The sequence below is a fragment of the Lithobates pipiens genome, unplaced genomic scaffold, assembly GCF_037356315.1.
Source record: "Lithobates pipiens isolate NorthernLeopardFrog02 unplaced genomic scaffold, aLitPip1_a1.2 Scaffold_27, whole genome shotgun sequence".
Lineage (NCBI taxonomy): Eukaryota > Metazoa > Chordata > Amphibia > Anura > Ranidae > Lithobates > Lithobates pipiens.
Genome location: NW_027507788.1, coordinates 140,389,234 through 140,402,833, shown reverse-complemented (window position 1 = coordinate 140,402,833; position 13,600 = coordinate 140,389,234). Strand labels below are relative to the sequence as shown.

At 46.2% G+C, this 13,600-nt stretch overlaps 1 protein-coding gene across 1 annotated transcript in view; it reads left to right on the top strand.

Moving 5' to 3' along the window:
* The first annotated feature begins 2,323 nt into the window (after positions 1-2,323).
* The window catches only part of SDF4 (stromal cell derived factor 4), a 75,835-nt gene continuing 64,558 nt past the window's right edge, over positions 2,324-13,600 (top strand). The window contains exon 1 of the mRNA XM_077457572.1: positions 2,324-2,479. The gene's annotated coding sequence lies outside the window, so the exon portion shown is untranslated. The remainder of the gene's footprint in view (positions 2,480-13,600) is intronic.

The window sequence follows — 13,600 nt, the reverse complement described above, 5'->3', positions numbered from 1 at the left end:
TATTTTAAAATTAATAATTTTTTTTTTTTTTTATTTGATCACTTTTATTGCTGTCACAAGGAATGTAAACATCCCTTGTGACAGTAATAGGTGGTGACAGGTACTCTTTATGGAGGGATTTTACTCCTTTACACTTCAAAGTATTCAGATCGCTGTTTTCGGTGATTCTGAATACTATATGTTTTTTTTAAACGGGCGCCATTGTCACCCGAGTAAACGGGAAGTGACGTCATGACGTCGCTTCCACGTTTACAATTAAGAGACTTTAATGACGGCTTCATTCCAGTCTGTCCCTAGCCACCAGAAGCTGCGGTTTGTTGACCGGTAAGAGTGGTGGGAGGCGGCGGGAGGGGGACACATCTACACTGACCACCAACATAAGCGACACATCTACACTGACCACCAATGTAAGGGGACACTTCTACACTGACCACCAACGTAAGCGACACATCTACACTGACCACCAATGTAAGGGGACACTTCTACACTGACCACCAACGTAAGGGGACACTTCTACACTGACCACCAATGTAAGAGGACACTTCTACACTGACCACCAATGTAAGGGGACACTTCTACACTGACCACCAATGTAAGGGGACACTTCTACACTGACCACCAACATAAGGGGACACTTCTACACTGACCACCAATGTAAGAGGACACTTCTACACTGACCACCAATGTAAGGGGACACTTCTACACTGACCACCAACGTAGGGGGACACTTCTACACTGACCACCAATGTAAGAGGACACTTCTACACTGACCACCAATGTAAGGGGACACTTCTACACTGACCACCAACGTAGGGGGACACTTCTACACTGACCACCAATGTAAGGGGACACTTCTACACTGACCACCAATGTAAGGGGACACTTCTACACTGACCACCAACGTAGGGGGACACTTCTACACTGACCACCAACGTAAGGGGACACTTCTACACTGACCACTAACGTAGGGGGACACTTCTACACTGACCACCAACGTAAGGGGACACTTCTACACTGACCACCAATGTAAGGGAACACTTCTACACTGACCACCAACATAGGGGGACACTTCTACACTGACCACCAACGTAAGGGGACACTTCTACACTGACCACCAACGTAAGGGGACACTTCTACACTGACCACCAATGTAAGGGGACACTTCTACACTGACCACCAACGTAAGGGGACACTTCTACACTGACCAGCAACGTAAGGGGACACTTCTACACTGACCACCAATGTAAGGGGACACTTCTACACTGACCACCAACGTAAGGGGACACTTCTACACTGACCACTAATGTAAGGGGACACTTCTACACTGACCACCAACGTAAGGGGACACTTCTACACTGACCACCAACGTAAGGGGACACTTCTACACTGACTACCAACGTAAGGGGACACTTCTACACTGACCAGCAACGTAAGGGGGCATTTCTACACTGACCACCAACGTAAGGGGACACTTCTACACTGACCACCAACGTAAGGGGACACTTCTACACTGACCACCAACGTAAGGGGACACTTCTACACTGACCACCAACGTAAGGGGACACTTCTACACTGACCACCAACGTAAGGGGACACTTCTACACTGACCACTAATGTAAGGGGACACTTCTACACTGACCACTAATGTAAGGGGACACTTCTACACTGACCACCAACGTAAGGGGACACTTCTACACTGACCACCAATGTAAGGGGGCACTTCTACACTGACCAGCAACGTAAGGGGACACTTCTACACTGACCACTAATGTAAGGGGACACTTCTACACTGACCACCAATGTAAGGGGACACTTCTACACTGACCACCAACGTAAGGGGACACTTCTACACTGACCACCAATGTAAGGGGACACTTCTACACTGACCACCAATGTAAGGGGACACTAGTTGTGTGAATGGCGGAGGGACAGGAAATGATAAATGAATGGGGGGACACAAGTCATTCCCACTCACAGCCACTGTTATTAACCCCTGCATCACTGGGAGATCCCCCCTCCAGGCCGTATCCAGCTGGATTAATAGAGGATGTTTAGATGAAGCAGCAGCCTGCAGGTAATGGGTTACACATCATTGGGGTGTGGCTCCACTTTGTAATATTCGGCATACAGGACCATTTGTTCAAAAAAATCGAAGTTTTAATGTGTTCTCTTCTGCTTGCAGCTCTCCCCTTATAAGCATCATCATCGCACATCTGCAATAACCCCAGCCCCCAGTAGGGGGAGCCAGCATGTGACTGTCTTTGACCCCGTCGTCCTTCTCGCAGGCAGCTCTGTGGTTTTCAGCACTGCAGCAAGCTCAAACTCCGCCCAATCCCCTTGCGTCGCCTTGGACACGCGGAACGTGTCACCTGTGTGCGGGCGTGTCCTCTCCCCCACCTTCCCCCTGAGCTGCGAGCTTCCTACTTCCGGTGTGCAGGAAGGAAGGTGCGGGGGAGCTGGTCTGCGGCTCTGTGTTCAGGTAACTGATTGTATGCAGTGGTAGATTTATCTGTATGTGCGGACACGTTCTCACTCTGTGACATATAGACAGCGGTATGTGTGTATATGTAGATATACATATACACTCTCTCCTGTCATCACCGGCACACCAGTGTCATTCCTAGACCCCTCTGCTGTCTGTAGACGTGGTGGACCGTCCCATACATACCAGTCTGAAGTCTGCACCTGCCTCTGCTCTATACATTCATGGGACTGCAGTCATCACAACTCATTTCTACACCCTCTTCCCATCCTACTGTAAATATGCATGGGGACTCTGTTATCACTTACACACCACACCCCCTCCGGTGTTCTGCACCACACACACCCTCCACCATCTCATGTGACCTACCACAATGTATACATCGCTCCACACTGTCCCTGATTTCTAAGGACTGTCCCTCTTTCTTCCTCATTTGTCCCTCATGTTGGTCTCATCTATATAGTTGTATATAAAATGCACTTTTTATCTATTAAAGGGTGTTTTCCAGCACTAAAACTTTCATCGGATTTCTAAATTGCTGCATTGATAAAATTCCAAAAAACAATATAAAGGAATATTAGTGGTAAAAAAGCACTTGTGGGTTTAACCAATCCGTCTTCCTTTTTTTATTTTTTACTTTATTTTTAAATTTTAATACAATTCTCCTTTAAGGGGGTGTGGCGGGGTGTGTCCTATGCCTGCATACTTTTGCTGATAGGTGTCCCTCATTCCCATCTCAAAAAGTTGGGAGGTATGATGTATCTGAACTAGGGATGCACCAATGCCTTTTTTTTTTTTTTTTTTTGTACTCGCCGATACCGATTACCAATACCTACTGGTTTTCACTTCAGCTGTCAGCAATGGTACAAAGCATTGAAAAGTTATTTACAAATGAAATAAATAGATTTTTGATTTTGCGCTTTTTCAATGTGAAATGGTGTAAGTGTGTGTGTGTGTGTGTGTGTGTGTGTATGTATGTATGTATGTATGTATGTATGTATGTATATGTGTATGTATGTGTTTTTTATTTATATATATATATATATATATATATATATATATATCAAAACTAGTCACTAACAAAGCAAACAAAAAAAAGTTTTAATTGTTTTATCATTTATAAAATAGACGTGAACAAAAAAAAAAGCAGGAAAATAATAAAGGGAGGAGAATAGGGAGTTGAGGCTGATTAAATTAAGGAGTTAAATAGAGGAACATTCATTCATCCCTTTGCTCTGCAGATGAAGAGACAGATTCAAAAATATACAATGTTTCTTTTTATTTTAGTGTTTCAGTGGCTGAGCAATGAATTTGTTTTTTTTTTCAGCTCCAATTACCTCTTTAACACTTTACCTGTCAACAGGGGAGACCCACTGACAGCTCAAAGAACCGAGCTTGGAAGTATCGGTTTCAGGTATCAGTGTATTTGCATGAGTACCGATACTTGCACAAATACTCAGTATCGGTGCAGCCCTAATCTGAACCTATATTCGGTATTTTTCACATTTTCTCCAGCACACTGTAGAGGCCACTTATAACACACAATTCTAGCTTGCTTCCCCTTTCCTCCCCATGTTGGACAGGCCAGTGGCAGGCAATCCTCTACAGGCTGCACTGTGACAGAACTCTGAATTCTTTCAGATTTGGGGCTTTTTTTTTTTTATGTTTTTTTTTTTTTTTTTTTCTCTTATTGAGTGGATCAGAACCTTGCTTTCTCATTTAAATGTGGCCCTCCTGATCACTAGAGGGTTACTGATCGAAAAAATCTCTGGGAGATTCAGGTACTGCTACTTTCTTGTGTATTAAATAGAAAATGTATACTTCGCTGTGGTAACAGTATAAGTTAACCAGGATAACGCAGCTGCAGCATACCACGTGATATAAACATAGTGTGATAAGAAAATTAAAAGTGCTGCACTATTGTCTCCCATCACATAAACGCCACAAAAATGCAATAACACTGTGATTCAGTGTAATGAACAAATAGAAAAAGTCCAAGTGGCGATCAATCGTGTATCAGAAATGGGACACCAATCTCTGACTACCGGCTTAGGTGATACAATATCATCTGTCTCCTATTGTATAGAACAGGGATATGCAATTAGTGGACCTCCAGCTGTTGCAGAACTACAAGTCCCGTCATGCCTCTGCCTCTGGCTGTCATGCTTGTGGCTGTCAGTCTTACTGTGCCTCATGGGACTTGTAGTTCTGCAACAGCTGGAGGTCAGTTAATTGCATGTCCCTGCCATAGCAGATCATCCCTGGCAGCTGTAGTATGCTTTCACCGGAATGCTCCTCCACATGCCGATATGTTGGGCATAAAGCAAAGAGAACCACTAATGGTGTACTCTTTATAGGCCTGGTGGACAAGGTAGAAGAGTTGCTCTGCTTGCTTTTTCAGTTCATTATCCCTGTGCTGGTCAGGGTGGTATGGCATGAACAGTTTGCGGTATGATGCCTTCAATTCCTCCTGAGTAGCACACCTGGCGTTTAGCAGCACATAGTTAATTTACTGCTGCTTTCCTACCATACTAGCAAAGTGAACAGTGAGTATCACAATGGTGACATCCCCATATTTTTTTGGGTCAGTGTTTCAACTCCAGTCCTCAAGTTGCCCCAACTGGTCATGTTTTCAGGCTTTCCATTATTTGCACAGGTCATGTGATCAGTTTCATCTGAGGGAAATCCTGAAAACATGACCTGTTGAGGTGCCTTGAGAAATGTGGTTTTCACCATTCTGCCGTTAATATAGCTGAAAACGCATGCAATGGCAGGTGGCACTTGTTGGTGTTAGCAGGTGGCACTGATTGGCGGTGGCACTGGTTGTCACTGACAGGTGGCACTCGGCACTGGTTGGTGGTGATTCTGGATGGCACTGGCAGGTGGCACTGATTGGCGGTGGCACTGATTGGCGGTGGCACAGGTTGGTGGTTGCAGGTGGCATTTATTGGCGATGGCACTGGTTGGCACTGATTGGTAGGTGGCACTGATTGGCAGTGGCAGGTGGCACTGGTTGGTGGTGGCATTGATTGGCGGTGGCACTGGCAGGTGGCACTGGTTGGCGGTGGCACTGGTTGGCACTGGCAGGTGGCACTGGTTGGCAGTGGCAGGTGGCACTGGTTGGCGTGGCACTGTCACTGGCAGGTGGCACTGGTTGGTGGTGGCAATTGTTGGCGGTGGCAATGGCAGGGGGCGCTAATTTGGCGGTGGCACTAATTGGTAGTGCCTGGTGGCACTGATTGGCGGTGGCACTGGTTGGCGGTTGCAGGTGGCGGCGGCACTGGTTGGCGGTTGCAGGTGGCGGCAGCACTGGTAGGCGGTTGCAGGTGGCGGCGGCACTGGTTGGCGGTTGCAGGTGGCGGCGGCACTGGTTCACGGTTGCAGGTGGCGGCGGCACTGGTTGGCGGTTGCAGGTGGCGGCGGCACTGGTTGGCGGTTGCAGGTGGCGGCGGCACTGGTTGGCGGTTGCAGGTGGCGGCGGCACTGGTTGGCGGTTGCAGGTGGCGGCGGCACTGGTTGGCGGTTGCAGGTGGCGGCGGCACTGGTTGGCGGTTGCAGGTGGCGGCGGCACTGGTTGGCGGTTGCAGGTGGCACTGGTTGGTGGTGGCACTGGTTGGTGGTTGCAGCTGGCATTGACTGGCGGTGGCACTGGTTAGCATTGGCAGGTGGCACTGGTTGGTGGTTGCAACTGGCATTGACTGGCGGTGGCACTGGTTGGCGGTGGCACTGGTTGGTGGCAGGTGGCACTGATTGGTGGTGACACGTGGCATTGGTTGGCAGGTGGCACTGGTTGGCGGTGGCACTGGCAGGTGGCACATTGAGCACTCTGTTACTGAAAAGTAACAGAGGAGCTGTCAGAATTGAGCTTTAATGTCGGGAGTGGGCGGGATCCAGCCGGGGAGTGAAACTGACAAGTAACAGAGAGGCAGATCTGTCAGATTTGAGCTTTATGTCGGGGTGGGCGGGACTCAGCAGCTATCAAACATCAGCCAACGATTGGGCTGCATAAGAAAAGGGGCAAGGCCACATACAAGTAGCGACCTGCCCAGATCCCATTGGCTGGTGTTTGATAGCTGCTGGATCCCGCCCACCCCGACATCAAGCTCAAATCTGACAGAGCCTCCTCTCCTCTCTGTTGCGTCTCAGTTTCACACACTTAGCGCGGTGCTTGATGCTTGCCAGAGCCGCTGAGTGTGGAGGAGGGAGAAGGACGGCAGTCGGTGTTAATGCGCTGCATGTCTGGGGCATCAATAGTGAGTGGGGCTGGTGGCAGCTTAGGCGGCAGGTTGCGATTTCTGGTCGCATTGGTTATCTGGCGCCTGGGGTTTGTCGAGCCGTGGCTTATGGTGTGTTTTTCATAGGTCATGTGACCCAAAAACTGCATTAAAAACGTAACGCAGGTGCATTATTGATGTATTTTTGCTGCTTTTTCAATGCATTTCAAGGGGGAGGTGCATTTTTGGTGTGCTTTTTTTTTTTTATTTTTTTTTTTTTTTGACCAAAAATGCACCAAGCAAGATTAACACAACGGAAGCACACCGGACCAGTGTGAAGGAACACAAAGAAATTTAAAGGGACGCATTTTTCATAAGCTTTTTTTGCTCTAAAGGCACCAATAAATTCATATTTATATAAACACTAACCGTCGTATAGTAAAATGACAGTGGGCAGGATGCGCTCTCGTTCTGGGAGGAAGTCATAAGATGACTCCTCAGAACGGCCACTCTCGCGGGCCCGCGGGGTCGCGCAGCGATCACGGCCGCGCTGTGTTCCTAGGATACGGCGATAAACTGATCTTAGTAAAAAGCTGATGCTGCTTTCATCACAATTGAAACCAACAATTCAAATTTCTTTGGAAATAATTACTTCTGCGCTCTCTGTGGTGCTTCATCTCCACAATTAGGTTTGTCGTAATTTCCACGCTCTCGCTTGGAGCCCCTCCATTTTTTTCTGTCCAGGTGGGGAGAAGTATTCCCACGGGCTCCCAGGCCTCACCTGTCCCACTGAGCCGGCGTTCTCCATTTGCGATCTTTTTTTTTAATTCACACAACGTTTACATCCGTGCTATCCTCAAGACCCTGACAAAGGGGAGGCACCCGCGAAACGCGTAGGGAATTTTATGTATAAACTGCTGGGAACTTGCACATTCCTGAACTCAAATTGAATCATTAAGACTGTAATGTATCTTTAAATTTAGTTTTTTAGAAAATAATACATTTTTGTATAATTGTATTGTCTTTCAATTTATTCTAGTCCCACTTTATTCTATTATTTATTTTAAAATATATTTACATCTACTCTCTGGGATGGTTCCTCTGTAGGAATATTGGTGTTCCACGCCCACCCCACCCCTACACAATCACTTTTGGAAGAATGTGCTGCTCTAACGTTGTCCTGTTTTGTTGAGATTCCTGTTGCCCGCTTCCGTTTTGCCCTTTCTACAATTTAGCAGTTGGATAACCTGAACAACAAGAGCTCAGTTAGGGAAAAAAATCAATTATTCTCTATGGAGATGGTTCACATCTCCACTCCAAAATGCACCAAGTTCTGGACTTTTTATTTTTTTTGGCAGTTTTCTGCTTTTTACATTGGTGACCTCTTGACCTGCACAAAATTGCGCAACTTTCTGCCTGAAAACTCCACGCTCCGATGTGAATAGAGCCTAAAACTGGAGAGTGCAAAATCTGGTGAAACTGCGTGCAGCTTTCAGGTTTTATTGTGAAAACTTAACTGAACAAGCCAAAGTTAGAAGCTGATTGGCTACAATGCAGAGCTATACCAGATTCTGAGTGCTCCAGTTTTGGTGAATCTACACTTTTAAGTCTACATTCATCCTGGTGATGGTCCAAATAGTAGTGCCAGGAATTGGTTTCCTGCTGCGGCTCTCAGCGACTGGGTGCAGCTATTTTGTGTGCATCCAGCAGCAAACACCACAGGTAATAGCTGGCCCTGCAGAACGCTGCAAAAAGCTGTAGCCGGCTGTGACCTGTCATTATAGCGAACAGGGCCGGCCGCTGCACCTAGTCGCTGAGAGCAGCATCAGGAACTGTTGCTACAATTCGCACTGGCCTTAAAGAGGAAGTAAACCCTGATGGGTTTACTTCCTCTTTTTATCCCTGCAAAGGTAAAGCATAATGGACTACTATGCATCGCATAGTAGCTCATTATGTGTCACTTACCTGACACAGGAGCCAGCGAAGTCGCCGCTGTCCCCTGTAGTCCGCCGCATCCATCTTGCTGGTGGCGTCTCGCAGCTCCGACGAATCACAGCGGCGAAGCTGCGATGACGTCACTCCCGCGCATGCGCACGGGAGTCGCGTCTCGCAGCTCCGCCGCTGCCATTCGGCGAAGCCGCGATGACGTCACTCCCGCGCATGCGCACGGGAGTCGACAAATTAGGCAAATCCATTCTTGGACTTGCCGCATTTAGTGCGCCTGCGCGCCGCTGTCTACGGCGCATGCGCCGTAGACAGCGGTGGACATTTTCGGGCAAATATCTCCTAAACCATGTAGGTTTAGGAGATATTGCTTGGACCTACAGGTAAGCCTTAATCTAGGCTTACCTGTAGGTCAAAGTGGTTTGAAAGGGTTTACTTCCTCTTTAATTGGCGATGTGATTGTAGCCTTAGCCTTTACTGCCCACTGAAAGTCTGATAAGGCAGCCAATAGGGGTCATACTCATGTTGCTATATAAACCTTTCCCCTGGCTTCCCTGCCTAGGAGAGAGGATGTAAGATCCCAGGAAGTGCTGAGTACTCCGGGTCACACTCCTCCAGCACACTTCAGAAACATCTTCTAGTGAGATTTGTGGTACTAAACATTCCCCAAGATCTTACCAGAATGGTGACCTCTGTAGTGCAGAACCCCCGAGCTATGATGCCTAAATGTACAAGTGTTTGAGATATATATATATAAAACAAAAACAAATTTTTTTCCGAAGCATTTTGACATCTGAATTTCTAAGCAGACCTTATTCTACCATGATGGTCCTTGTTTAGAAACTTCTTGTCATAGGGTAACAACATTGTGCCCATCTCCCTGCTGTTCTACACTATCACCCTGTCTTCTGATAGACTACAAGAGTCTGTTCGTTGCATGGTCCACGGTTACCATCAGGAACCCACCTTGAGAAATGGCATGCAGCCATCACTAGAGTATGTGCGTGTAGATGGAAAGTGTCTGCAGAGGGTGCAGGAAATCGGTTATAATTAAAAAAGAGAAACCTCTTTAACAGCTATGAATCATCAAACTGCAGCGTAATGAAAGCCTGCTGTCAGTGCCAGGTTGGCACTTTTAGCCTGTGGCTCTGTATATTGTTTTCTCCGTCAGGGATTACTGAGATGTAGTCCTTCTAAAATTCCTGCAGTGTCCTTGACGTTTTCTTGCTGTGTTATGAAGTCTTATTTGTATCCTGCATCTGCCCAGAGCTTTTCTGATTGCAGTGCTCCCTGACAGGAGCTTTCTGTAAGCTCTTCCTCTTGTAGATGTTTTATTAATTTTGTACAAAGTACATGTTACTGCAGATTTCTGTTATAGACAAGTATATACACCCACCGGCCACTTTATTAGCTACACCTTGCTAGGACTGGGTTGGACCCCCCTTTTGCCTTCAGAACTGCCTTAATTCTTTATGCCATAGATTCAACAAAGGTGTTGGAAACATTCCTCAGATTTTGGTCCATATTGACATGAGAGCATCACATAATTGCTGCAGATTTGTCCGCTGCACATCCATGATGCAAATCTCCCATTCCACCACATCCCAAAGGTGCTCTATTGGAATGACATCTGGTGACTGTGGAGGCCATTGGAGTACAGTGATCTCATTGTAATGTTCAAGAATCCAGCGGTGAGATGATTTGAGCTTTGTGACATGGTGCATTATCCTGCTGGAAGGAGCCATCAGAAGATGGGTACACTGTAGTCATAAAGGGATGGACATGGTCAGTAACAATACTCGGGTAGGATGTGGCATGTAAACGATGCTCAATTGGTGCTAAGAGGCCCAAAGTGTGCCAAGAAAATATCCCCCACAGCATTACACCACCATCAGCTTGAATTGTTGATACAAGGCAGGATGGATCCATGCTTTCATGTTGTATATGCCAAATTCTGACCCCACGATCTGAAAATCGAGACTCCTCAGACTAGGCAATGTCTTTCCAATCTTCTATTGTTCAATTTTGGTGAGCCTGTATGAATTGTAGCCTCAGTTTCCTGTTCTTAGCTGATGGGAGTGGCACCCGGTGTGGTCTTCTGCTGCTGTACCCCATCTGCTTAAAGGTTTGTAACAAATGGTTATTTGAGTTACTGTTGCCTTTTTATCATCTCAAACTATTCTCCTCTGACATCAACAAGGCATTTTCTGCCACACAACTGCCGCTCACTGGATATTTTCTCTTTTTTGGTCCATTCTCCGTAAACACTAGAGCTGGCTGTACGTGAAAATCCTGGTGCATCAGCAGTTTTTGAAATACTCAGACCAGCCCGTCTGGCACAGACAACCATGCCACGTTCAAAATCCCCTTTCTTGCCCATTCTGATGCTCTGCTTGAACTTCAGCAAGTCGTCTTCACCACGTATAGATGCCTAAATGCACGACGTTGCTGCCATGCGATTGGCTGATTAGCAATTTGTGTTACCAAGCAATTGAACAGGTATACCTAATAAAGTGACCGGTGAGTGTTTACTTGCTGCAGATTATTTGCATCAACAAGAGCAGTAAATGGAGAGGATTGCGTGTAAAATAAAAAATAAAAATCCTAAAGATTTTAATAGCCTTTTGTTTACCTTGATTTATTTTTGTCTGCAGCTGGTCATTGGTTTTGGTATTCTCTGTGTAATGTGATTGTAGAGACTCTGTTGCCAGACTATTAATTTCAACAACCGTTGTCCCTCTGTGTGTCTTTTCCATATACAGCGCATTCTATTTACCTGCACAAACCTCCCTTGTGTAGATGCCCAAAAGCCTTGAGACTGCTGTTTGCCACCATCTCAGATATGATGTCAGCAGATTTATAGCTGTCATTCCAGCGACACTATAGTATTCCCCCTTCACTCTTCCTCCAGCTACATCAGTTTATGTAGGGCAGTGATGGCGAACCTTGGCACCCCAGATGTTTTAAAACTACATTTCCCAGGATGCTTAACTACACTGCAGAGTGCCAGAGCATCATGGGAAATGTAGTTCCAAAACATCAAGGTTTGCCATCACTGATGTAGGCAATGGATGTAAAAGCTGGGCCAGCACAGAGTAATGTGTTACTTCGGTAGGAGGAGGAGAGGGCTGTGACTTGCAAGGAGGCAAAGCTGTGCTCTGAAAATGACTTTTAGGCCTCATGCACACGGACGTTTTTACAGCCGCTTTTTTGAGTGTTTTCTGCAGCTTAAAAGCGCCTGTCCATGTTAGTCTATGGCTTCATGCCCACCTAGGCGTTTTTGAGCTGCAAATGGCATAGGCGTTTTTAAGCTGTAAAAAAACCCCAGGACCAGTGCGTTCCGTGGCGCAGAGCTAGAGCTCTAAAAACGCGAATCGTGGAAAAACGCGCATAAACGCGTAACATATTTTCTTTGTTTTCTGAGTGCTATAGCCAAGAGATGTTTCTTTAAAAAACGCGCAAAAACGCCAATGCAAAACGCGGTAAAAATCGCGTTTTTAACAACGATTTTTCCAGGCGTCGGAGCTAGCTTTGCAGCCAGTTTTTTAAAACGTCCGTGTGCATGAGCACTTACTAGAAGAATACGATTTTCTGTCCATTTTCAAAGCAAGTAATCCTGCAAGGAAGCATTTGAAATGTTTGAATTTTGTGCTTTGTGTGTATTTATTATTTTTTATCTTTTTTATTTTTTTAGGTTGATGATGGTCTTTTTACGTAAACCAGTTACAGGACTGGGCAATTTAAAGTGAGAACGATGGAGGGAAAAACAAAAACTCATGGCAGACTAATCTGTAGATAGAGATGTAGGCAATTGTATAATATTGACCCTTGCTGCGAAATTAAACTTGGACCCACCCTCTACCGCCTCTAAAGTTTTCCATTGGTCAGGGGAAGCTATAATCGTGCTCAGGAAGTGGAGTCTCCTAGATGGTTTGCCCTATAGCGGAGTTCTACCCAAAAAAGGAACTTCTGCTTTAAGGGAAGGTGACCCCCTGACATGCCACGTTTGTCATGCCATTTTTTTTGGGGGGGGGCAAAAAACCTATTTTTCGTGGGTTCCCGCTCCCGGGGCACCGCGGCGCCGGAAGGAAGTTCACCTCTTCCCCCCCCCTCCCTCCTGGAAGGACACATCACAGGTCCCAGATGATTGCTCGGCCAGTCACAGCGTGGCTGGCGCATGCGCAGTGCGTGCCCGGCTGTGAAGCCACAACCTGTGACAATTCTGGCGCCGCAGAGAGGAGGGGTAGATGAGCGGAGCTTCGTTCCCCCGCATCTCTGGACCCTGGGACAGGTAAGAGTCCGATTTATTAAAAGTCAGCAACTGTATTTGTAGCTGCTGATTTTAATTATTTATTTTTTATTGGAACTCCGCTTTAAAGTATGACTAAAGGCAAAACCTTTTTAGTTTTGGACAGAGTGGGATGGACTAGAACACCTATCATCAGGTTTTTATTGCAGTCTGTGCCCTGTTTACCATTATCATCAAAAGTGAAAGTAAAGAAAACCCCAGATTTTGGGTTGTTTCTAAAAATTTAATATTTGGAAAATCACCCAATGGGGCCACGAGTTCTGGTGATCTGGGGGTCCCCACGGAATTACCTTAATTTGCAGGATTATCCGTAACTTCCTGTTTTGGCTTTGGGGACAGGAAGTAAAGGTAAATCTCACCAATTGTACACACAGGGCATGTCTGTGCGGTTGATACGTTTGGTGTACTTTTTCAGTGCGTTTTTGATGCATTTGCAAGCTTCATGCGTTTTTTTTTAATTATTTTTTTTGTAGGAGGAATTGTTAGACACAAAACCCTACAAAAAATGCACCAATAACACGTCCATAATGCACATTCAACGAGGTAGAAGTTATGGACGCTTCTGGAAGAGTGGTGTGCCAGTGGTAAAAAATCCCTGGAATCATTAAAGGCCCTGGCAGGGTATATAGTCACAAGCGCTAGTGACCTCCT